This window comes from Pinus tabuliformis, chromosome 2_1 (assembly GCF_031772625.1).
Source record: "Pinus tabuliformis cultivar Carrire ecotype Pingquan chromosome 2_1, CPIR1, whole genome shotgun sequence".
Taxonomy (NCBI): Eukaryota; Viridiplantae; Streptophyta; class Pinopsida; order Pinales; family Pinaceae; genus Pinus; species Pinus tabuliformis.
The window spans coordinates 187,670,792-187,698,448 of NC_142299.1; the positions used below are offsets into that span (position 1 = coordinate 187,670,792).

At 36.5% G+C, this 27,657-nt stretch overlaps 1 long non-coding RNA gene across 1 annotated transcript; it reads left to right on the forward strand.

Moving 5' to 3' along the window:
• Nucleotides 1–24,152: 24,152 nt before the first annotated feature.
• LOC149199359 (uncharacterized) lies at nucleotides 24,153–27,246 on the forward strand. The gene is made up of 2 exons (XR_016253262.1): nucleotides 24,153–24,377; nucleotides 26,819–27,246. It is a non-coding gene; the product is annotated as an uncharacterized LOC149199359 (long non-coding RNA).
• The last annotated feature ends 411 nt before the right edge of the window (nucleotides 27,247–27,657 follow it).

Here is a 27,657-nt window from a genome sequence, read left to right on the forward strand (position 1 = left end):
AAATGGTGATGCCTTGTCTGTACGAGGATAGTCCCAAAACAGAAACAAAAATAAGTCATCGAGTGGGAGATCTAAATCTCTAGGAAAACCTGTAAAGGTGGTGTGCTAGAAATGTGGAAAGGAAGGCCACTTCAAAAGGGACTGTAAATCTAAAGCTCCTGACAAAGGAAAGGGATCTGATGAGGCTCCTTCTACAAAGGCGAAAACCACCTCAGATGAAGGTGGGGATGTGTACTTGGCTTCTTCAAGTACACATGTAGATCATGAGGCATGGTTGATTGACTCAGGTGCATCCTTTCACTTCACTCCCCATAGAGAGTGGTTCTGTGAGTATGAGAAATATGATGGTGGTGATGTCTTCTTGGGGGATGACAGGAAGGCTAGAATCATTGGTCATGGAAAAGTAAAGTTGAAGCTGCAAGGTGGAAGGGTTAGAACACTTCCAGGTGTTCTACATATTCCTGCATTAGCCAGAAATTTGATTTCTATTAGTAAGCTGGATGATGCAGGTGTAAAAACAGTGTTCGAGAAGGATACCTGCAAGATGGTTCGAGGAGCACTGGTATTGATGCGAGGAGTTCAGATTGGAACTCTATACAAGCTATAAGGTAGCACTGTTGTTGATGGGTGCAACAGTTTCGTGGTTCCTGAAAGTGGAGCAGAAAATCTAGTGGTCTCTGGAGAAAAGACCATGCTGTGGCATCAAAGGCTTGGACATATTTGAGAGAAGGGCCTTCGAATACTTCATGGTAAAGGTATGGTAGAAGGTATGAGTAATAACTCTCTGGATTTTGATTTCTGTGAAAATTGTGTATACGAGAAGCAGAATCGGGTGAGTTTCCCCTCTGGTGGTAAGAGGGCGAAACATATATTATAGCTTGTGCACAGTGATGTGTTTGGACCTGTGAAGGTTCCATCACTGGGTAAGTCTGTGTACTATGTATCATTTATAGATGACTTCTCAAGGAATACATGGATATATTTCCTTAAGAAGAAATCTGAAGTCTTTGATAGGTTTAAAGAATTTAAGGCTCTAGTGGAAAACCAGACATAGAAGAAGATAAAGGTGCTGAGGACAGATAATGGTGGAGAGTTTTGCAATAAAGAATTTGAAGAATTCTGCAAGAAGTGTGGTATAGCACGGCAGAAGACTACTCCATATACACCTCAACAAAATGGAGTTGCAGAAAGAATGAACAAGACGTTGATGGAAAGGGCAAGAAGCATGCTTAGTGGTGTCGGGTTAGGACAAGAATTCTAGGCAGAGGCAGTGGATACTGCATGTTACCTGGTCAATAGGTCACCTTCATCAGCGTTGGAGGATAAGACTCCACAAGAGGTATGGACTGGTAAGAAACCCTCTCTTTCACATCTGAGGGTATTTGGATGTGATGCATATGTACATGTTACAAAGGAGAAAAGAACAAAGTTGGATAGTAAATCTGAAAAATGCATCTTTATTGGGTATAAGGATGGTTTAAAGGGTTATAAGCTTTGGAACCTAGTAACAAGGAAGGTTATGTATAGCTGAGATGTGGTGTTCAGAGAGGTGAAAGATGTTATTAAACATGAAGTCAAACCAAAGGAACCTGAGAAGATAGAGTTTTAGCTAAAGGAGGAAGAATCAGACTCTACAGCAGAGGAGGAATCAGAAGATGAAGAGCCACAAACTCCGGCTGTGAAAAGATTAGTTCAAGAAAGAAGGCAGCCAGAAAGGTATATTCCATCTGCTTTCTGTTCAAATTTTGCTTTGTCTGTTACTGATGATGATCCCAGAACTGTGAAGGAAGCAGTGGATTCAGAGGATGGAAAACTCTGGAAAGAGGCCATGGTTGATGAAATGGCATCTTTGCACAAAAATGAGGCTTGGGATCTGGTGGAGTTGCCAGCTGGAAGGAAACCCATTGGCAGAAAATGGGTGTTCAAAAAGAAGACAAATGCAGAAGGAAAAGTGGAGAAATACAAAGCTCGGTTGGTAGCAAAAGGTTATTCCTAGGTGTCGGGAATTGATTTTGGTGATATTTTTTCTGCTGTTGCCAAGCTAACTTCTATTAGATTAGTTTTATCTGTTGCTGTTGCTTTTGATTTTGAGGTAGAATAGATGGATGTGAAGACATCATTTCTTCATGAGGATCTGGAAGAGGAGATCTACATGAAGCAACCTGAAGGCTTTACGGTGAAGGGTAAGAAAGAACTGGTATGTAAGTTAAAGAAGTCTCTATATGGGTTAAAACAGTCACCAAGGATGTGGTATTAGAAATTTGATACATTTATATGGGGACTTGCCTTCACTAGAAGCAAAGCATATCACTGTGTGTATTTTAAATTAATTTTTGACCATGTTATTTATTTGGTCTTGTATGTGGATGATATGTTGTTGGTTGGAAATGACAAAGAAGTTATCCAGGATTTGAAGACCCAATTGTCCTCCAAATTCGACATGAAAGATCTTGGTGTTGCAAACTAGATTTTGGGCATGGAAATTAAAAGAGATCGGTCAAAGAGGAAGCTCTGGTTAAACCAGATGAAGTATGTCGAGACAATATTGTAGAGGTTTAATATGCAGGATAGTAAACTGGTGAAGGTTCCTATTCCTGTAGGTGTGAGGTTATCTGCTAAACAGTGTCCCAAGACACAAGAAGAGGAAGAGGACATGTCCTGTGTTCCATATGCAAGTGCGGTCAGTAGCCTGATGTATGCAATGGTCTGTACTAGACCAGACATTGCACATGCAGTAGGAGTATTGAGCAGGTTTATGTCAAAACCAGGGAAGGAGCACTGGATAGCAGTGAAGCGGGTTTTCAGGTATTTGCGTGGCACTAGTAATTATGGTTTGTGCTATCAAGGAAGACCAGGATTGGACAGAGTGTTGGATATTCATGGCTTTGTTGATGCAGACTGGGCTGGAGATCTGGATCAGAGAAGATATACAAGTGGGTATGTGTTTAACCTATTTGGAGGAGCAGTCAGTTGGATGAGTAAGAAACAATCTGTAGTGGCACTGTCAACTACAGAGGCAGAATACATGGCAGCCACTCATGCAAGCAAGAAGCAATTTGGTTGTAGAGATTGTGTTCAAGTATGGGGTTAGTACAGGAAGCTATAAGGATAGACTGTGACAGCCAAAGTGCAATTTTCTTGGCAAAGAACCCCGCATATCATTCAAAGACAAAGCACATTGATGTTCAGTATCACTTTGTGAGGGATATGATAGAAGACAAAAAGGTGTTGCTGTTAAAGGTGGACACTTTGAAGAATATTGTAGATACATTGACAAAATCTGTGAGCTCTGAGAAGTTCTCTTGGTGTAGAGAGACAATGGGCATTTCAGGGCTGGAAAAATGACTAATCTCTCTTGTGGCCCCTTGTGGAAAGAAAACAACAAGTGGGAGAATGTTTGGTTGTGTTATATTATTTCCACGTAGTTAATAGGGGGTTTGAGGGGCACCTGTAACCCCACTTTATGGGGTTTGGGGCAGTGCCTCGGAAAATTTTCGTTTTGGACCCTATGTTAGGTTGGGCGGACCCACCTATGGTTTTGTGCATGATTTCCGCACATGTTTTTTTGACGCAATGGTTTTCGGTCCATGGTATTGAACACTATGGTTTTCGGTCCATGGTATTGGATGCTTCGGCATGATAAATATGTATTATAACATTGAAAGGAAAATAATGAAAAATCATGCTGGTAGTCCCGATTTTGGGATCCAGGGGAAAATCTCTATGTATATGTGTTTTATGTGTTTTGCTCTCGCATTGTTTATTTTCTGTGTTTTAGAATTCGTATGCAAGTAATTTATGTACGGGGTTAAAACCTACATGGCTAAACACTTAAATGACAGAGGGGATAGAGGGAGAATTTTGAATTCCTTCCCCATTAGGGAAACCAATGGGGACACTAAAATGAATAATATAAGCCCCTTTGCTCTACCTCATTTCCATGGCTTGACCATTGAGGACCCCAACACTTTCATATTTGAGTTTGTTGTTGTCTTCCGAACCTATGACTACACAGATGATGAGCAAAAGTTGAAACTTTTTCCATATACCATCAAGGATGCAGCATTCCATTGGTTCATGGGTTTACCTGGAGATAGCATAACAACTTGGGCTCAGATGCAGCGGGCCTTTAACAACAAATATAGGGATTACTGTAGGTCAAAGGACACTAAATATGAGATTTTCAAGATGACCATAGGCGATGATGAATCCCTAGAAGACTATGAAGAAAGATTCCAGCTCAGTTACAAAAGGGCCAGGTGCATACTTGACCCTTAGTCACTGAAGCTTGTCTTGCTTAGAGGAGTGAGGGAGGATATCCTAGACAGCTTGCATATGCTATCTAAAGGAGATATCTACCAACTACCCTATGAGGACATCAAGACTGTATTTAGAAACCATTCTAGGGCAACCAGAAACAAGGGTAGAAGTAGTCAACCGATGGCCAGTACATCATCCTCCAATTCATCCATCAAGGGTGAAATTGTAAATATGTTGGAGGACTTCAAAAGTGAGATGCTTTAAACCCTTGCCTTTCAATGGGATACCATGAATATCAGAAGAAAGCAAGAGGAAGTAGAGAGAGCCTTGGACATATTTTGTCCTAGGTGCACCAAAAGGCATCCTAGGAATGAATGCCCATTAAACTATATTGATATTTGCTCAGTCTGTGAGGAAAACCACTCCACAAACAAGTTCCCTTCCTTGCCTGGACTCAAAGATATATATCAAGAAGCTGAAGCGGTCAATGAGCAGCTTTGCTACATTAACCAAAGGAGACCTCCTGGGCCTAGACCATACCAATAAGGTATACAAGGATCACCCCATGCACATTACAGACCCAACCAAAACACAACTACACCTTTTTAGGGATCCCCTTCCAATCCTTCCTGGTCTACACCCTCTACTTGGTCCTATGCATCTCAATATCATTCCTAGCCTCCTCCGACTCAGAATTTGCAGATGATGAGGTTTGAGCCGCACGAAGAAGACCTGAATGTAAACATGATGCTTAGGAGCGGTATGACCACTGGCGATGATAAAGGTAAGTAGTCAAAAGAAAGTGTGTGGGTTCACAAGGCTCCTACAAAGGAACCCGAATTTGATTTAGAACGCGTGAAGGAGACATTCATGGAAGCTAAGAAGAGCTTCACGGAGGCCTCCACTTCAGGTAGTAAGGATCAACTAGAACCAGGGATGGATCCTTTAATGCTCACTACCTTTCTGGAGACATGCATGAAACTGCTACGCGACAACAAGGCAGTAAAAGGACTACAGGAACTTATCACTAGGTGCACGGGGTCAGGAGAACTGCGTGTGGTCTGGAAACTTGGAAAGCATGCATTGTGCACAGGAAGGGAAATGAGGTTGATTGTGCAAATCAGCGAGTATGAAATGGATTAGGTAATCCTGGATCTCGAATTGGATGCGAATGTACTACCGAAACAAACATGGGAACTCATGGGCAGACCCCCGTTACAATGGTCTCCTATTCAGTTGCGAATGGCGAAGCAGTAGAAGATCTTGCCCGTGGGAAGACTGCAAGGGGTAATGGTTTATATTGAAGGTGCGAGTGCGCAAGCGGATTTTGAAGTAATAGATATTTTCAATGACAACAATCCCTATCTCGTGCTACTAGGAATAGACTGGGCCACTAATATGAATAGAGTCATAAACCTAAAGAAGCGCAAAATGATTTTTGAGAAAAAGTCACTATGCGTAGTAGTACCGTTAGATCTAGCCGAAGGAGCGCGATACACTGAACCAGTGTGCGACGATGATAGTGATGATGATCTCTATTGCATCTACAAGATAACTGTGTGAGAATAGGATAGGGTGAATCCGACTACAGATGGAAGGATTTCGTGGGAGTGCGAAAGCTCCTGCACTTTGGATTTAGACGAAGAAGTAGAGCATTGGAAGAATCGGCTGCACGAAGTAACAATGCTTAATTGCAACATGATGGTTAGATCACTGCGCTGCGTGGCAACAAAGGTAAGGGATTTGCCTACATATGATGGGTTGAAAATGGTGGATGAATTCCTGAACAAATTTGAAAGCGTAGTACCAGAACAACAGAGGTTTGAATGCTTTGAAATGGGAACTATGTGCGACACCCGCAAGGTGGTGGGGTACACATCAGATAAGTTTTGAGGACTGGTGCAAATGCAGAAGATGCGCCTACGGTTTGGGAAACCATAGATACGGCTAGTCGACAAATATGACAGACAGGATGATCCACGTACACACCTTGCGAAATGGACCAAGGTCTACGGGGAAGAGCCATAGCCTGAATGGTTACATTTATTCTATCATACCCTGGATGTCATACCCGTGAATTGGTATAATGAGACGGAGCTCTGCCATGGTATGAGCGGATGGGATGTCTTGTGCGAGGGATTTATGTTAACTTTCACGTTTGAAGATCGTTGGTGGGATATGGTTGACGATGCGCTACAGGCAGTAAAAGCATCTATTTTCAAAATGCCCCAGGAGCCAATGGAAGTACTTAAGCCAGAATGGGCGACACAACTGAGTTGCGCGCTAGAGTGTTACAATGTAAATGTTGAGGAGGATGATGAGGACCCACGAAATATTAACATTACAGAAACAGAAGGCTGTCGCGAGATTCGAGGACCATCAATTGAGGATCTCAACGTCACCGCGCCACTAAAGCCAAAGTAGGTAAACATTGGAATGAAGGCGGAGCCGAAGTACCCAAAGCTTGGGGACTATTGGGATGATGCCACGGTGGATAAAGTTGTTGAGTTACTCCGCGAATACCAAGACTTGTTCCCGACCAAAATTACAGACTTAAAAGGGATCGTTGGTGACTGAGGGATGATGAAGATCACCCTGAAACCTGACACGAAGCCAGTTAAGCAACGACATTACCACTTGAATCTGAAATATAAAGAAAAGGTCCGCAAATAATTAGACAAAATTCTCGCTACCGGAATTATTGAGCCAGTGGAAGAATCCAACTGGGTGAGTCCTATGGTAGTATAGCGGAAAAAGTAGAAGGGTGAAATAAGAATATGCATGGACCTTAGGAATCTAAATGATGCCTGTGTACATGATCCATTCTTGACACCATTCACAAATGAAGTACTGGAGAATGTTGGTGGTCAGGAAGTATACTCATTCACAGATGGGTTCTCAGGGTACCATCAGATCAAGATCATGCCAGAAGACAGGAGCAAAACGACCTTTGCAATAGAATGGGCCTGCTTTCAATACACCGTTACGCTATTTGGACTGAGGAACGCGCCAACCATCTTTTCACGCATCATCGTGGCTGCATTCAAAGAATACATCCACAAGTTATGGGGGTGTATCTAGATGATTGGATTGTCTTTGGATTAGTTAAACACCATGTAGCAAGCTTACACTTGATGCTGGATACTTGCCACCGACACCAGATTGCATTGAACCTTAAGAAGTGCACCTTCCTCGTTCCCTTTGGAAACTTGCTGGGACATGTGGTCTGTAAACAAGGCCTGATGGTGGACCCTAGGAATATTACCATTATTCTCAATTTGGAAGCACTGCAAAGTGTTAAACAACTGTGCGCTACTTTGGGACACACCGAATACTATAGGAAGTTCATCAAATTTTATGCCCAAATAACAGCGCTGATGGAAAAGCTATTGAAAAAGGATGTTACATATTGTTGGAATGATGATTGCATGAAGAGTTTGGATGTCCTGAAGGGGAAACTGGCCTTTGCTCCTATCCTGGTCTTCCCAAAATGGGATGTGGAATTTCATGTACATTTTGATGCGTCGTGTATTGTGTTGGGAGCCTTACTCACCCCGGAGGGCGCTGAGGGCATGGATCACCTGATCGCATTTGCAAGTTGGAGATTGTCTAAAGCAGAAAAGAACTATTCCACCATCAAGCGCGAGGGGTTAGCGATGGTGTACGCGCTCCAAAAATAACGCCACTATTTACTTGGAGGATATTTCAAGATGTATAACAACCATTCCACGTTGAAATAACTGGTGAATAAGCCTGTGTTGGGGGGGCGCATATGCAGATGGCTCTTACTATTCGAAAAATGTGATTTTGAGGTCATAGTCAAGCTAGGACGCCTGAACGGAGGACCAGATCACTTGCCATGAATTAAGACGGGTGAGGAACCCACGAATTTGGAGGAGGGACTACCTGATGCACAACTCTTTACAGTGTGGGTCGCGGACGGACACTTCGAAGATATAATCCATTTTCTAACAACAGGGATTACGCCGAAGGAATACTTAGTCCAATAGAAAAAGGAATTGGCAGTGCGAGCGACAGACTTTTCTGTCATTGCGGGGCACCTATACAAAATGGGCAATGATGAGATATTGCGAAGATACGTATCTGAATTTGAATGAGGTCAAATCCTCGCGGAAGCCCATGGGGACGCTGCAGGAGGACACTATGCAGGACGCGCGACCGCCTAGAAGATTCTTTGCGCAAGGTTATGGTGGCCTATAGGTTTTAACCCCGTACAGAAAATACCTGCATACGAATTCTAAAACATAGAAAATAAACAATGCGAGAGCATAACACATAAAACACATATACATAGAGATTTTCCCATGGATTCCAAAACTGGGACTACTAGCTTGATTTTTCATTATGTTCCTTTCAATGTTACAATACATATTTATACATGTCGAAGCATCCAATACCATGGACCAAAAACCATCGCGTCCAAAACCATGGAACGAAAACCATCGTGTCCAAAACCATGTGCGAAAATCATGCACAAGACCATAGGTAAGTCCACCCAACCTAATATAGGGTCCAAAACCAAAATTTTCTGGGGCACTGTGTTGAAAATAGAGCAAGAAATGCTAAAAATAGAAGTGCTAAAAATAGCACTACTATAAATAGCATTTCGGGACACATTCCAATTTTAGTTAGTCCCTGAACTAAAATTGAGAATTAAAATTTGAATTTGATCTTAGTAGCTGTTTGTAAAATAATTAATTAATTCATCTTGAGTTAATTAGCTGTAGAAAATCAAACATGAAGTCTATGTGAAGACATGCAATAGTTTCTCCATTGAAAAAACATGGAAAATTAGCCCATCTACGAATATTAGCCCCTAAAATTTTCCGTGTTTGGAATTTTAAAATGAAAGTTTTTTTATAGAGGCTTGATCAAGCTAGCACCCCTTCTGCGAAATTTCCTGCAACTCCATTTTATACCCTACTGGACATAGGGTTAAACTTTTCCTTAGGTGGCAGAGTTGATCACGTTGGATTCATGAAAGAATCCTCTATCCAATGGCATATGAGTTTGACATTTTCAAATTCATATGATATTTTTCATCTAATTTCTTTTAAACATAATGTTTGATTTTTTTTAATTGTTTTAAAGATGTTGAATAAAAAATCAATATCATAAAATATACACAATGATTTTTTTTCAAAAAATACTACTTCCTTCGTTTACGAGTCCTCTTCAAAAGGGTACTTTTGGTTTTTCAATTTATTTAAATAGTTAAAAAAAACCTTACCTATACACATGTGTTTGCAAAATGCAATTGAAATATTAATTCGTCGATCTTGAAAACTAATAAAAAAAATATATTTTTGCATAAAAAAATTAATATGCAAAACTTAGCTCTCTCCATGTAGATCATGCTCATATATATATTTTAAAAATTACACATTTTATATTAGGTTATGCTACGTGAACATGCACATCTGTTAAGATGTGTGAAAATTTGCAAGGACACGCATTTCATTCAATGGAAAATTGACATATTCTACGACACTAAATATTTTTGCTAAAAATATTATTATGACAACAACATATTTTCCATAATTTGTATTTCTACTCTAAATCAAAATTCACAATGCTTATATGGATTTTAAGGGCTTCAATTCGATACAAGAGAAAAAACTTGATATTTCATCGCCGCATTCGGCGCAAAAAAATAACCCATATTTATACATTCACCCATAATTAATATATAATAATTTGGAAATTTTAATATTTTTGTAGGGCTCAAGATAGACCACTCTTATATATCTGGTTGGATAGCTCAATCACAAATATAAAAAAATATATATTTAATAGAAAAATATAATTCATTTATATATATGTACAGAGAGCGCCAAAGTATTACTATTATAGATATAGTTATATGTGTAGATAAGTCTTCGATCACTATACAGATGCATTCATTTTTCATTATTTGGTGGAAATTAGATGATTGAATAACATAAATGTGTAATTATTAAATAGATGAAATTGAATGTTATTCAATTAGTCAATTTTTACGAAACAGTGATAATATATGCATAGACATAATGATCTAAGACTTATCTACATATTTAACTATATGTATAATAAGAATGTTGTACATACGGAGGCACACTTATGTAGCTATTATAAAATGTAGATGTAATAATAATGAAAAATCAATCAATTTATTATTATTAAATAATCAAATTTTGGAAAGCTTCATGTCCGCTCAAGATGATTCTTTTCTCATGGCTTCTCTTCTCGGACAGGAATCTCACCTGGGAGGTTCTCCAAAGAAAGGGATGGCAGGGTCCGGGAAGATGCCAAATGTGCCTTTCTGAAGCTGAATCCAATTCACACATGTTCTTCCAATGTGCCTCATCTTCAACAATCTGGTATGATTTGTCTTTGATTTATGGCTTTTCTCACCGGGTTTTTTCATCTGTACAGGATGGTTTCAATTGGTGGAGTGTTCAGAATCCTACCTGGCGTTCTTTGTTCATTCTCACCTGCTGGTTTTTATGGAAATGGAGAAATGATCGCATTTTCCAGGACTCCAGGACGCCCCTTGCTTCTATCCTGGTCTCAATTTCGGGCTTCATGCCCCCTTCAGATTAATCTCAATTCCAGCTCTGCTTCTAACAAGCTTTTTTTTGGACCCATATGCTCTCTCTGTTCGCGGATTTCATTCGGCTCATGCTGATCCAGCTCTTTTTAATCTATTTTTGAGGTTTCGCTTCACTCTCATGAAGCGTTATTTGTGTTATGGTTTGGATCCATATGCTCTCTCTGTTCGCGGATTACATACGGCTCTTGCTGTCCCAGCACTTTTAAATCTATTCTGATGTTGGCTTCACTCCCTTCTCGTGAAGCGTTATATGTGTTATGATGTCTGATCATCAGTCATACTATCTGATACAGCTGTAATTATGTGTTGACTATGTTTCTGCCGATTCTCATGTATTTTGATCATGTATTCAGATCTTTATATTCCCTTAATATAATCCATGATGATTTTCTCTCTGAAAAAAAATATTAATAAAATTAAGATTAAATAGATAAATAGAAATAATAAAGTGAAGATAATAATAAATAAATAAAAGTAAAGATAAAATTATAAAAAGAACTAAATTAGACAATGTTTAAGATAAAAATAAAAATTACATGACAACAAGTGGATTATGCATGAGAGTTTTATCTAATGGACAAGGAGGAAGATGTGAGGATTCTTTTCTCCAACATAATTATTAGGAAGAAATGATTAGTCACTTGTAGAAATAGTTGGTTAATGGCTCATGAGCGGCTAACTATAGAAAGATATGGTGTAATTGAGGCTATGATTTGGTGGAGAGTCATCCCTGACAAATTGTAGTTAGCTTATCAAAGATTAGTGCTTGAGAGCTTGGTTTCCACAAAGTTGTAAGTGAGTCTCATTCTTCATCTCACAAATAAGTTCTCATCACCCACTACTCCTTTCGATCATGTAACTATTATTGCAATATTCTTTATGTTTATCAATTAATGGTTTGAATTTATTTGCATACTTCGTATAATTATGCTTGGAGTTGGACATAAATGTGTACTTTTAAAACAATGAGTCTTACCCCTTGTATTTGAAAAATCCTTTCTTTAAATTTGGAGAGAATCAGATTTTGCAATTGCATATTTGTTGTTTATTGTTTAAGATGAAATTCAATTATTCCAGTGAAGGACCCTACAAGGAACCATTGCAAGTTTTTGTTTATGATTAACACCACTAGTTAATTTAGAAAATAATATCTAATATTTTAAATAAAATGTGTGAAGAGGTTTTAAGTGAATAATTCATAAGGTGCAATATTTGTAAAGGTTTTATAAATGGGATAACAACTTGAGTGAGTTTGATGATAGGGAAGACTTCATAATTAAGTAAATTTGAAATAGAAAAACCTTAACACGAATGACCTCCTTTAAGATTCATTTCACTAACATTAATTTAACTCTCCACTTTGATACCATTAGCAATAAATAAATTACTCAAAATCATAAAAAATAATCAACGCTACTAAAAATATTTAATTTATAAATTTTTCTGTAACCCACCAATATAATTTTAAAATTATTAAAAAAATGAAATTTAATAAAATATTTTTTTCCCTCACTCCATTCTGTCGTGTCGTGTCCTGTCCTGTCCTGTCCTGTCGTGTCCCGTCCCTTTCATTTAATTGTGACAAAAGTAGTTTCAGAATAAATAATGGCAGGACGCGGGAACCTTATCTCCTTATTTTGTTTTTTTGGACCCTACCACGTGGTCAATCATACATATTAGAGTAATTTCAACAAAAAAAAATTATTGAAAAAAAAATTCTAGACTTTTTCAAAAGCATACCGAAAAATTCGTTGTTTTCTGAGCCAAACTGACCCCTCTTACATTATGCTCTAAAAAGAATCTACTGAGCATGGATGTTTGGAAAAGTGTTCAGGCCAATTATCGATAAAAATAAGATGGTTGCAATTTAGGTTACAGGGTTTCTTTATAAGTAAGGATTCCAATGCATAAAAGGAAGGAGCATTCATTAATGAAACATATTATAACAAAAGAGTGAATAAAGAATAACAAACACATATATACATCAGAGAATTAACAACCTTTAATTAAGACAATAAAAAAATTGGAATCCCACTTCACTTAACTCCATCCTAAACCATTTGGCTTCTTGATTTTTTTTTACCATGGAGTTTACTTGCCAAGAAATGTTTGAGTGCGTCCTCTCATAAAGATTTTTGGTCACGTTAACATTAAATTTTCGCTCGGAAATTTGACCGTTTAATCCAACCATTGTGAGAGTATATTTATTAGTTCTATAAGTTCAAGATCAGGCTTATTTGTATTTCTAAATGTTTTATTCCTGACATGGGATACCATATTTAGTGCTCTAGTGTTGGACATTTGATGGTGTATAGGTGCCTATGTAAGTTTTGGCATTGATGTCAAACAAGGGTTAGCATGATGATTAGGTGTTTGAGACAAAACCCATGACTACTGTGTTGACCATGGTAACTGTAGTATTCATGTAGAGAATCATCATAGCAGCAAGCTTCCTGGAGAAGCCATAAAATGATGTCTATGGTGATTGCAAGTTCAAAATTCTAGACACTTTACGGCCAATTTATACACAACAGAAGGACTCAAAATCGATACCAAAACCTCTCCATTGGAAAGTTCTCTAGAATAGATTTCTAGCAATATACAGAAGTCCATAAATGGATTGTTGGTTCAAACGTTATGGCCTATTGAAGTTTAGGGTCTTGACACTTTATGGAGGAAAGAATATCACAATCGAAGATCGGCACTTCAGCATATCGGTGATCTCAATCGGAAGTCAGAAATCAAGCCATATCAATGATCACAATTGGATGTCGGCACTTGAGCACATTGGTGTATCAGCGTCGCAATCAGTGATTAGAGGTCGGGAAGATTTCCATATCAACAATCAGAAGTGATCGGCACATGGTTGTAGGCCAGTCGGTAATCGCACATCAGAACTTTACAAGGGTGGACAATTTGAATGTTGTGATTCGAAGAAAACGTCGATTGCAACTATAAACTACCATGGAGGCCAAAAAGGAATTTACAAATGAATTCGCTGAGAAACAAGGTTTATGGGGTCCCTTTTTCTCTCTTCTTTGGTGGACGCATGGTAGCTTCATATGAACTCCGATGAGGACACATGGCAATCATTTTCAACCATATTAGGTGGCCTAATGGGCCATATTTGAGTGACACGTGTCACCACTAAGAAAGTTCCACGTGGCAATGTGATGTAATATTGGAAGTTGGAAATCAGAGGTTAGAGTTGCTAGCACTTGGTAACATATGGAAAAGGCCAATGAGTGGGCCTCTAATGTGTTAAATGCATGGTCACGAGTGTTTAAGCACTTATTCATGGAACTAAGGGCACAAAGCTTTAACATAAGAGAAAAGGCCCCTGGGAGAGTGCAAAAATACTTACTGCCTTAAGACTAAGCCTCAGGTCATGACACTCGGTCCTAAGGTGGAATTCTAGTGAGGAGCTAATACAAAAGGGGGTAGACTTAATCAGAGGCTTGCAATTAGACGTTTCTCTGCATTGCACCACTATGCAGGATTGTGATGGAAGAATTTTGATATGATGGTATAGGGATCCATTAAAAGCGCATGAGTCAGCAGTTGTAGCTTTGAATGAAGAGCAGTAATGTTGGTGGTCAGAGACCTCCCATGCACACTTTGTATATGTATAACATAGATGCCATGTGGAGGTATAACTAAATCTCTGTGAGCCATAAATATTCATGGGAAGTCTCTATGAAATGTGTAGGGGGGACTCAAATTAAATACACAACATGGAGATTCATGCTGTGAGATAGAGAAGTGATCAAAGCCCATTCTTATGAGTTAATGCAGCAACAGAACTGGAGAAAGCGTGAATCAATAGAAGAATGGAGTGCCCTACCAAGGGTACATGTTTGGGTAGTGTTGGTGTTGATATTGGATAATTCAAGCTTAGTGCAGCAGACGAACAAAACACCAAACTTCCATTGAGCTAGGTGGGGATGTGAGCATAGGTGTGAGTATGCAGTGTTGTGAGTGTGTGCATTGAAGCAGAGAGGTTAAGGCACTTGAGAATACACAGTGGAACACATCGATGAGAGCAACTTGAGAACTATGTGGAGAGCTGCAAGGGTAGTGCTAAAGAGAAGTTAGGGAAGAGCCCTCGATAGTGAAGGCATAGCACAGAAGAAGAGTTGTTGTGAGCGGCAACAACAGCTGTTGCAAGTAAACACATAAAGCATAGTGCAGAACTTGAATCTATAGACAACCATTTATTGGCATTTCACTTATAAAAGTGTATGACTATGTTTTCAGTTTTAAAATTGTATTAAATAGTAGAACAGTGGCAAGGGTAGGTTGGTGCCTGCATTCTGAATAGGTTGGTTCCTCTTGGCAAGTTGGTTCTTGCTTAATAAAGGGGATCAACGCCTCCTGTGAGTGGGTGCTCATAAACAAACGGATGTAACTAAGTCGGTGATTAATTTACATCATAAAACAAACAACAAATTGGTGGTTTTTCCCTTTGGGTTTCCACGTGAAAACATTGTGTCAAATCTGTGTTACTCATGTGATTGGAATTTGAATATGTGTGTCTGTAATATTATTGGCTCACTGTTTTATGAATCAATGCTCTCACAAGTTAAAGAACATAAGAAGGAACTGTAAGCATCATAAGGAAAATAAAAATATTTTCTTAATTACTTATTCACCCCCACCCTCTCAACAATTCCTTATTCCAACAATTGGTATCAGATCCAAGTTCCTTCAGCAACAATTTAAACACTGGAAAGTAGATCTATAGGGAATTATGAATAGGCAGGAGAGTCAAGAATTTTACTCAAGTAGATTACCAATATTTGATGGGACTAACTATGCTTTTTTGAAAGTGAGAATGGAAGCATATTTAATTTCCCTAGGAGTAGATGTTTGGACCTCAGGTTTGGTAAACTACAATGTCCTTGATATTCCCCCCACTGGTGCAGATGGCAAGAAATTACATTTTAGCAATGGTAAATCCAAACATGCATTGTAAGTCTACTTATGAAATGTGGGAAAAGCTTAACTAGTGTCATGAAGGAGATGACAAAGTCAAGCAAGTTAAACTTCATAATTTCATAATGAGGTTTGAAAACTTTAGGATGAATGAGAATGAAAGCATAGCAGAATACTTCCTCAGAGTTGATGAAGTGGTTAATATGATTAGAGGACTTGGTGAAGAAGTCAAGGAAGAGATGATCATTCAGAAAGTATTGAGATCTCTACCCATGAGATTTAATGACAAAATCTTAGCTATTGAGGAAACGACTAACTTAAAGGATCTCAAGATGGATCAGCTACATGGTACTCTCATAGCCTACGAAATGAGAGTAGGAATGGAGAAATCTAAACTGAAGGAAGCGACGTTCAAATTATCTAGAAAGGGAAAGGAGCACAAAGTTCATTAAAACTACTCTAGCAATAAATCTGATCAGGGCCTAGCTCAACTAGCCAGAAAATTGAAGCGAGGCTCAAGAAAATATAAATGGAAGTTTCCCTTTAAGTTTTTTTTGACTATGGAAGAGTTGGAAAATTCTCTTCCAAGTTCCCTTATAAAGAAAAGGATGAAAGGGAAGAGGATATGAAATTTGGAAACAAGTCGAGCAAACACATCAGGAAAAAAATAGAAATAAAAAATAAAAATAAAATAAAAATAAAAATAAATAAATAAATAAAATAAAAAATAAAAAATAAAAATAAAATAAAAATAATAATAAATAATAAATAAATATAAATAAATAAATATAAATATAAATATAAATAAATAAATAATAATAATAATAATAATAATAAACCTATAAGAAGAAGGGATTCTACTCCAAAGAGGATAGCTTTGCACCCAAATCAGACTATGCAGACTCATCAGAAAATGAGTCAAATAAGTATCTCCTTATCGCCTTTAAAACAGAATCCAAAAAAAGGGTATTATGGACTCTAAAGAGGAAGAATAAGGAGTATTAGACCTTGAAGGGGAATTCATCAGTGTCCTTGACGAGTTGAAGAAAGCAAGGAAGACAAATAAGCAGCTAAAGGAATAGTTGCAGTGTGCAGAGGAAGGAGTGTATAACTCTAATAATGAGGAGTTTGCCTATCAAAACCAAAATCTTGAAGAAGATATCAAGGGAAAGGACAGTCTAGCCCTTCTGCTGAAAGGAGAACAAGGAAACTGTGAGAGACTAGAAGAGGAGAACAAGCAGTTGAAACAGGAGCTACTCAATTTAAAAAGGTAAATGACCTCAAAAATATGCAAAGATGATATTCTATCTTTGAAAGTTGAGATGGAGGAGGCCAAACAAAAGGAAGAGGTGCTTCGAGACATGATTCAAGAATGGGAAGAAAATTGTCAGTGTCTTGAAGCAAAGGTTGTCTCACTAAGAACTGATCTTGAGAAAGAAAAGACCGAGAAGGGTCTAAATGAGAAATTTGTTGAAGGGACAAGAAGACTAAATCAAATCTTGAATTTTCAAAGGCCCTCGGGAATCAGAATCGGCTTGGGATACTCTAAGACAGAAGGATCGTCTATTGGGAAGATAAACTTCAGGTCCACAGGATCCAAAGAATTGCAGATCCATGAGAAGAAGTATCATGAAAATGATGATAGAGACAAAAAAGTAGTTTTGTAAAGAGGAAATCGTCAACACACAATGAACAAATGAACTAGATGACTAAGGTATTTTCCTGCACAATCTCTTAATTCTCCCGAAAATAGACGTGCCTATTTGTTTTATGGTCACTGCAATAAATTTCATGTCTTTGCACATAAAGCCATTGATTGTAGAAGGATCAAAGTAAAAAGAGATGAAAATCCCATATATAATCCACATCATTTTTCTAGGTCTCTAAACCTTTCTCTGAGACATCAGAATGTCTTCTCTCCCTTGCTAGGTGAATTTGAATGCTTCAAATGTAATAATTTGGCACAAATCCCATGAGTGTAGAAGCATGTTTGAATGCCTTTCTAAGTCCCAAAATGACAGACAAACACCTATCCAAAAGGATAAAGGAAGTTGGAAACTAAAAACCCAAAAGAGCATGAAATGTGGACTTGCCTTATCAGCTCATAATAAAGAAAACAAATGGTATATGGATAGTGGTTTCTTTAAACATATGACTGGGGACAAAAGAAAAAAAATTCACTGAAAGAAAAAGATAGAGGAAGCAATGTCACTTTTGGAAATAATTCTCCTGCAAGAATCAAGGGAAAAGGAGTGGCTAGTCTTGATCAAAAGATAGAAGCATAAAATGTATTTTATGTGGAAGGTCTCAAGCACAATCTTCTCAGTGTTAGCCAGATGTGTGACTATGGTTATGATGTGACCTTTCGATCTAAATACTATGAGATTCACAACATAAAGGATGGAAAACTAGTGGGAAAAGTAATCAAGACCCACAATAACGTATATATGTTTGATGATTCAAGGGTAAGTTTTTATTTGATCAAAACGAGGACCCACATTAATGTATATGTGTTTGATGATTCAAGGGTCAGTTTTTATTTGATCAAAATGAGTGAAGCATAGCTATGGCACAAGAGGCTCGGGCACATGAATTTTGATAGCCTAATAAAGATAAGAAAGATGGGCGCAATGAAAGGATTACCTAGATTGTCAAATCTTGATAACACAATCTACAAGTCATGTCAGTTTGGCAAGCAGACTAGGACTCATTTTAAATCTAAAGAGTTCTCCTCAAAAGGAGATAGGTATTTCCTGTTGCTCATTAATGATTTCACCAGGGCTACTTGTATTGTTGTCTTAAAAGAAAAGTCGGAAGCATTAAGAATTTCAAGAATTTTAAAACTCTGGTAGAAAATGAGAAAGATTTGAAGATAAAATCATTAAGATCAGAGAGAGGGGGAGAGTTCACCTCAAGAGAGTGTGGAGAGTTCACCTCAAGAGAGTGTGAGGAATTTTGTGAAGAGCACGACATTAGGAGGTAGTACTCAGTGGCTAGAACTCCACAACAAAATGTAGTAGAGAGGAAGAACAGAACAATCCAAGAAATGGCTAGAGTGGTGTTAAATGAAGCAAGAGTGTCTCACAACTTCTGGGGAGAAGAAGCCCAGGATACAGTATATCTATCAAACAGAACTCAACTCAGGCCTGATAGTGAAAACTCCCTGTGAGTTATGGAGGGAAGACCAACATCATTTAAACACCTCAAGGTGTTTAGGAGAAAGCGCTTCATTAAAAGGAATGAAAATAACCTTGGGAAGTTTCACTCATGCGCTGACAAAGGTATATTTCTTGGATACTGTATTTGAAGCAAAGGATACAAGTGTTATAAAAAGTGAACGAGGAAGATAGAGGATTGGATCAAAGTAGTAGTTGATGAAGTAAGTTCATAACCTGAATCCTCCGAAAGTAATTTGGACTCAGATGATGAAGCAAGTTAAGATTTGAGGGCCACCAATCTGAATTAAACATATTCAGACATTGAAGGTGAGGAAGCAGGCACGTCTTCAGCACCAAAGGCACCCTTCGGGTTTGTACAAAAGGAACATCCTGAGATTCATATTCTTGGAGATCAAACACAAGGTGTCTAGACCGGAAGGAAACTTGTGGGTAGTACAAGTTGTTGTACCTCTGAGATAGTAGTAGGTCAGCTACCAATATCAGAGCATCTAAAATAATTGTTTTGGGGTTTTTGGCTTTAATTTTGGAAGACCAATGAATGAAGACAGATTTAGAATTGAAATACTTAATCCTTTGGATAATATTAATATCTCAACAAAGGGCTGCTATAAAGCTTTACACAGTGATATAGATCAAATAGTGGTGAGAAGAAGACAAAAAATAATATGACTATCACAGTTTCCAGACTGTAAAATAGAATAATCATAAGTATAAAAACCTTCTAAACTACGTTCCAAAGATTCAAGGCAATATACTTAAGCTTAGAAAAGATGTTGATGATTTATTAATTAGAGGGGATTATTTGAATTATAAATTCATCCGTATTATATATGATTCTTTTGGTGACCCACCCATATACCATTTCATGGACAACTTTTTTAAGCATTTCAATCAATTTCATATCTCAAGGTTCAATTAAAAAGCACAAATAGGGTTAAAATAATCTTTATTCAATTTTAATATTAAAATATTTCATTTAAACAACAAATAAGTGTTATTGAGCATTATTTATTTTGAGATTATCTACAAGAGCTTAGTCATAACATGATATAAGTCAATCTTATTGAAATTTAATATATAGGTCAAACAAAAATATATGGCAACATTTCTATAATTTTATATAATGTTATCAATTTTCCTAAATTTACAAGTAGTTATCGAAGTATTTCAATCAATTCCTTGTGATGGAAGTAAGTTTTATTAAATTTTAAAAGCTCAAATATGATTGAAATAAGTTATATATTCAATTCTAAAAGATGCGGAGATGTAAAATTTACAAATACAAGTTTTATTCAATTTTATTTTGTTTGAGTTCATCTACAAAAGCTTAGTCATAATGCACATTGTCAATATTTTTTGTGCTTAAACTAAAATCAATGCACAATGTTAAACTAATTACCTTGAAATTAAAGTACACCATATATCTCGTTACATCATTTATCAAAAATCAACATCTTCACTAAAATCAATGCATCTAATGCAAACAATCAAATAGGATGATAAATCAACATCTACACTAAAATTAATGCATCTAATGCAAACAATCAAATAAGATTAAAAATCAACATCTAAACTAAAATCAATGCATCTGATGCTACAAGAAATCAAATAGTATTAGAAATCAACGTCTACACTAACATCAATACATCTAGTTCTCGCAATCTAATATGATTAGGAATCAACATCTACACTAAAATCAATGCACCTAGTGCAAGAAATTTTCTTCCCTTTCTCTCCCCCTCCATCTATATCAATATCTCTGCCCATCTCTCCTTCTTTGTCTATCTATCTCACCTCCCTATAAACAAACGCTCTCTCTCTCTTCATATCTATCTGTCTCTCCCTCCTTCCCTCTATCTCTCTCTTCATCGCTCTCTCCCCCTTCCATCTATATCTTTATATCCCTCTGTCTCTTCTTCTTCATCTCTCTATATCACCCCGCAAACATACACATTGTTTCTCCGTATCTATCTATATCTCTCTCCCTCTCCCTCTCCCTCTCTATTTCCCTTCTTTTTGTTTGTCTCCCCTTATATCTCTCTTCCATACTACTCTCCTCTCTCCATTTCCCTAGTCATTCCCTCCCTCTCTCTCCATCTCCCTTGCCACTCCCTCCCTCTCTCTCACACACCTTTCTCTCTCTACATGTCTTTCTTCTTACATCCCTCTCTCCCCCCCTCCAAATCCCTCTCTCCCTCTCTCCCTCCCTCTAAATCCACCCTCTCTCTTCCTTTCTCTCCCACCTCCCTATGTCTCTCCCCAACATCACTCACTCATTCACTCTCTCTCTCTCTCTCAAGGTTTGTCCTGCATCTCTGTTGACTATCTCCCCACCTCTCTCATTCTTTTTCCCCCTTCTCTCCATCTCTCCTTATTTTTATTTCTATCTCACCCCCAAACTTATACACTCCTTCTCCATCTCTCCCTTGTCACTCCCCCCCTCTCTCTCTACCTTTCTCTCGCTATATGTCTTGAACTTCTTCCTTCCCTATCTTTTCCTCCAACTCGAGCTCCCTCTCTTTCTTGGAGACTCTCTCCTCCTCTCCCTCTCTCCATATTTGTGTCCCCCCTCTCTCTCTTACCCTTATCTCCCACTCTCTCTCACTGTATATTTAAAAAAATTTAAAATACTTTGAATATATAGATATATATATATATATATATATATATATATATATATATATATATATATATATATATATATATATATATATATCGTACAACAACTTATTTTTTTATATATAATACATATTTAAATGCAAGATTTCAAACGTGTGTTGTACATTCACTTGGAGAGAAGATGATAATTTTCCATGGAAATATTATCTAAAAAATTTCAAAATATTAAATGTTCCATCTACCCCTATCAAAGATGCATAGAGCACTTCATGTCTTCCAATTGAAAGTATTTATATTTTATTCTTTAAAGGTAGCTTTAGGTTATGATTACTTCAAGATTTTAAAAATATTATATATTTTATTATGTTGGATTTAGAAAAAATAGGTTAAATAAAATTAAAATTGAGTTAACTTGTATGACACTTTTTGTGTTAATGACTATTTTGTTGACGCATATGGCATATATCAACCACATTTATTAATGTGGTTGCGCTAGTATATATTATAATATATGAAATTTTATATTATATTAAAGTTAATAATATTATATTAATCCAAAATTAACAAATTTAATATTAACATTAAAATATATTAATATTAAATTTTTTTTATATTAATATCATTTCATCATTTAATTTAATTATAATAATTATATTCTTTTAATATTAATATTAAATTTAATAATATTCTTATATGACATGATAACAAAAATTCTAATAAGATTTGGAAATTGGAATTTTAAAAAGAGATAAAATCTTAATTAGATCATTCAAAGTTTTTTTATAGAGGCTCGATCAAGCTACATAGTTTTTTTATAGAGGCTTGATCAAGCTACATAGCTTGATTAAGCCATAGCACTCGATTGACCCTTGTTAACCACGTATGTGGCTCGAGTGAGGGTTTACGAAACCCTCGATTGAGACCTTGAAGTCCTAAAATACATAATTTTAGCACCCCTTCTACAAAATTTCTTGCAACTCCATTTTATACCCTACCAGACTTAGGGCTAAATTTGTCCTTAGGTGGAAGAGTTGATCACGTTGGATTCATGAAGGAATCATCTATCCAATGACATATGAGTTTGACATTTTCGAATTCATATGATATTTTTCATCTAATTTCTTTCAAACATAATGTTGAAATTTTTTTGAATTGTTTTAAAGATGTTGAATAAAAAATCAATATCATAAAGTATACACAATGGAATTTTTTCAAAAAATACCACTATCTTCGTTTACGAGTCCTCTTCAAAAGGGTACTTTTGGTTTTTCAATTTATTTAAATAGTTTAAAAAAGCTTACCTATACACATGTGTATGCAAAATGCAATTGAAAGATTAATTCAACAACTTTGAAAACTAATAAAAAATATATTTTTGCATAAAAAAAATAATATCCAAAACTTAGCTCTCTCCATGTAGATCATGCTCATTCATATATATATATATATATATATATATATATATAATTGCTATGATACGTGAACACGCATATCCCCAAAGATGTGTGAAAATTTGCAAGGACAAACATTTTATTCAATGGAAAATTGACATATTCTACAACACTAAATTTTTTTGCAAAAAATATTATTATGACAACAACATAATTTTCGACAATTTGTATTTCTATTCTAAATCAAAATTCACAATCCTTATATGAATTTTAAAGGCTTCAATTCGATAAAAGAGGAAAAACTTGATATTTCATCGCCACATTTGGTGCAAAAGTATAACCCATATTTATGCTTTCACCCATAACTAACATATAATAATTTGAAAATTTTAATATTTTTGTAGTGCTCAAGATAGACCACTCTTATATATCTTGTTGGATAGTTCAATCACAACTAATATATATATATATATTTAATAGAAAAATATAATTCATTTATATATATGTAAAGAGAGCGCCAAAGTATTACTATTATAAATATAGTTATATGTGTAGATAAGTCTTCGATCATTATATAGATGCATTCGTTTTTCATTATTTAGTGAAAATCAGATGATTGAATAACATAAATGTGTAATTATTAGTCCCTGCCCGGACTATAGCGATCGATTGATTGTTGACTCTGCATTAATTCATCTTTTGACCGATTTTTTTTCCGCCTAAATATATTTTAACCAAAGTTTAATGCTGACAATGTGATTCACTGAAATTTTAACCAAAGTTTTCCTTTGAAAAATATTGTACCTCTTATTGCGGCCTTCACCTGGCCCGAGACAAAAATATTGTGGTAACTTTGTTTTATACAAAGTTTTCTGGCACCCTGCAGCAGTGATTTTTTCGTGCCTTTATTTTGCAAGAAGCAATACCATTTTATTCAAAGTTCTATCATTTTATATACTGTTGCCAATTTCTTTACATCAAAGTTTTTGCAATTTATTTATATCGCAGCATTTGAAATCTTTTATGCAAATTTTTTAAGTCTCCACTGGCTGCATGTCGGCCACCTGCATGTTCTTCGGGCCACTTGTCACCTCCTATATCTCTTGTCCTGTATTCGTTCCACGCAATAAACAATACATGCTCATTCCTCTTGCCCCTCCATGCTCATATTAGCCCATTGTTCTCTGCAATAGTTGAGCCAGTCGTTGCCTGTCCAGAGAAAGAAATGGCGAGATAAACAATGACATAAACGCATGGTTCAATAAACGCTGCCCTGCATACACTATTCAATCCCTGCCAATTTCTTTGGCGGTGAGTTGCTCGATCTGTGATCGAATGGCAGTTGATTCGTGTTGCAAATGCTACAATTCTACAGACCAGGTTTGAATGTTTGTTTTGCCTTTTGCAATTTAGTTTCCCCATGAATTTATACTGGTTTACTCAATTTATACTGGTTTGAATGAATTTATACTGGTTTACTCAAATTATACTGGTTTGAATGAGTAAATTAGATTTGCTCCATGGGTTTTTTCCGTCAAGTTGTTCAAATTCGAAGCTCTAGAGTTCCTGTGACGTGCCATTTATAAAATTTATGCAAGGTTGGATTGGTTTAATATTTCCACTAAAACTATCCTATAATCATATGATGTTACAAAGCCTTTTGCATTGATTCATTTGTGCTTTCCCCTGCTTTCAAGTAGCACAGCCTTAGGAGTTCCTTGCCAGGCTCTCAAAGAACACAGGTGTTTTAAGAAATAACTCTGTGATAGCAAAGAACACACGGGTTTTAAGAAATAACTCTGTGATATCGATGCGCTGGGTTCCCCAGAGGTTGTTTTCATACTTGTGATATCAAAGAACACAGGGGTTTTAAGAAATAACTACGTGATATCGATGCGCAGGGTTCCCCAGAGGTTGTTTTCATACTTTTTGCACTCTATGTCTTGCTGCGAGAGGTTGTTTTCATACTTTTTGCACTTTATGTCTTGCTGCGAATTGATGCTCTGGGTTCCCCAGAGTTTGTTTTAGTTTATTTCCCTCTCCATGTGTTAAGTAACATTGGCTTTTTTAGTTCAGTGCTCTGACTGCTGGTGGGGTGCAATCCCATTAAAAAACTATGGCTTTTGCCGATGGGGGCATAAATTACTTATTCTTAGTTGTTCTAGTTGTTCTCATTAGAATAATAATTACAACTTTGTTCCTACACTGACCACTTTGTTCTTATAATCACCACTTTGTTTGTTCTTAGGCGACTACCCATTTGTGACAGAAGTTAATAGTCATAGAAGTTGGTGAATTTAGAAGTTAATACTTCATAGAAGTGGTGAATAATGATAGCCATTGTAGTTTCTACCTTACAGCTTTTACATTGAAGTTTTCAAGCTTTTGCATTGAAGCTCAGGATGAGTCCATGATGAGTCTTTCAAGTTGGCATACCATATCAGAGCTTTCTCGTACCATATCAGAGCTTGAACCGATGAGTCCTTCAAGTTCTCATACCATATCAGAGCTTTCTCGTACCATCTCAGAGCTTGAGCCATATCACATGAGGTTGAAAACTTTTCATTATCAAAACTTGAAGACTCATGAAGACTTGTGTTGAAGACTCATCACATGAGCTTGAAAATTTCATTGCAAACACTGTAATTTATACACAGTTTTTACACAGTTTTCAAGCTCATGTGATGAGTCTTCAAGCTCTGATACCATATCAGAACTTGAAGAATTGCAAACACTGTAATTTATACACATAAGCTTGAAAACTTCATTGCACTTCATTGCTGCAAAACACCAGTCTAGCCGTAGAAACTACAAAGGCTATCATTTTTTCTTACGTAAATTCACCTACTTCTAGGAACTACATCCGGGAACAGAGTGTTGTTGAGTCAGTGGATTACACTGACTATTATTATTTCTTACCTAAATTCACCTACTTCTAGGGATTATTTATTAACTTTTGTCACCCACTTGCCCTCCTGGGAACAGAGTGTTGTTGAGTCGGTGGATTACACTAACCAATTTTCGAAATATTTTATAAAAAAAAATTATTTCAGTCATCAGTCATCGATTTTACCGACTTCAATATGTTCAGACCAAATATTCTGATCTAAACAACTCTTTTGTTTAAGCCAGAAAGGTTTTTTTGGCATGTAGATTATAATATTATACAGTACTTGTCAGCTCGAAATTAATCTGTCCAATGATGCAAGCATAAACTGTTTAGAGTGGCTGTATGTGCCTTCGTAGTAAGCCCCATAATACAATCCATTTTTAATTTTATTTTATTTAAAATGGCTACTATAAATGAACGATATATTTCCATTTTTTATTTTATATTTTCAAAGCTACATTTATTTGTAACTCTTTTGGATTTTTTTTAATAATTTATTTTTGTTTTAATAATTACGCCAAATGATAGATCTCTTTTTTTAAACAAATCATTTCTTAGATCAATTATTTTAAAATGGATGTGTTTTTTAATTTTTTTTATTTTAATGATTATAATGAAAAATAGCATCTATTAGGGATTAAAAATGGTTTTTTATTTTATTATTTTATAATAAATATTTACTCTCCAGTGTAAGAGTCTGCTTTATTGTTTTATAATAAATGTTCACTCTCAGATAGATGTAAGAGTCTGCTCCTTTTCAAGATAGAAAATAAAAAGTATCTCCCGGAGTCAAATTATTATGTGAAATGATGGCTGCAGATGGCTTCTTTCTTCTGCAATTCTTAAGGTATGGTTTCCTTTTCAGTAGAAAGTACTTGTGATGATGTACATGGACCATATTCAGACACTCTTCTTCTTTTCTGCATGGCAGAGTCTCCCAGCGTGATGACAAGGCCATCAGTTCTTGAATTTTGACTACTCACATTGTCTTGTTTTCTACACTGTAATTTTGCCAGTTGCCCTGTTCTTCTCCCTTGATATTTCCTTAAGCCTCTGAGCAATGTTGCTAATTCTGTCTTTGAATTCCCTATCGGTCTTTTCTTCTAAGGCCGTTTTCATCGAGGGCCTTTTGAATTCGCAATACTGGAGAATGTAATGCCGAATGTTTCAGATAGAAGGCCTCTCAGGATGAATATTCACGACTGCAGAGATTAGACAATAAGGCCGCACTGTTATGAAGTTTTCCTTTAATCACTTCTACTCAATCTTCAAAGGAGGCCGGAAGAATACCAGTCACAAGATTTTTGCACAGAAGACAATTCCAGAGATGAGGCCGCACAGGAGTCACATCTGTCCGAACTGTGTTGGCGACATCTGGTTACATCTGGTAAACATGCATGTTGATGTATTTCACTGTAGACGAGTGGTTGACGGATGGGCCCACTTTATGGTAGCTGCGTTTGAAAAATCTCTCTTATTTGAGGAACAAGCAAACTGTTAAACTCTTTTGTTTTACAACTTTTATGAAAACGTTAAAAGTTTTATAAATGTGGCCACAAATATCACTCCAGTCATGAAATGATCGAAAATGAAAGATAATATTTATGAAACAGAACGATTTTGAGCTTTATGTTCCTGTGGTTGTTCAAGCCAAATACACCATACCTATCGACAATTATTATAGACACGTAGGGGAAAAGAAAAGAATAAAGCATCACGTATTTCTACTTTAGCTGTTTATTTAATTTGTATGCATGAGTTAGATGTTCA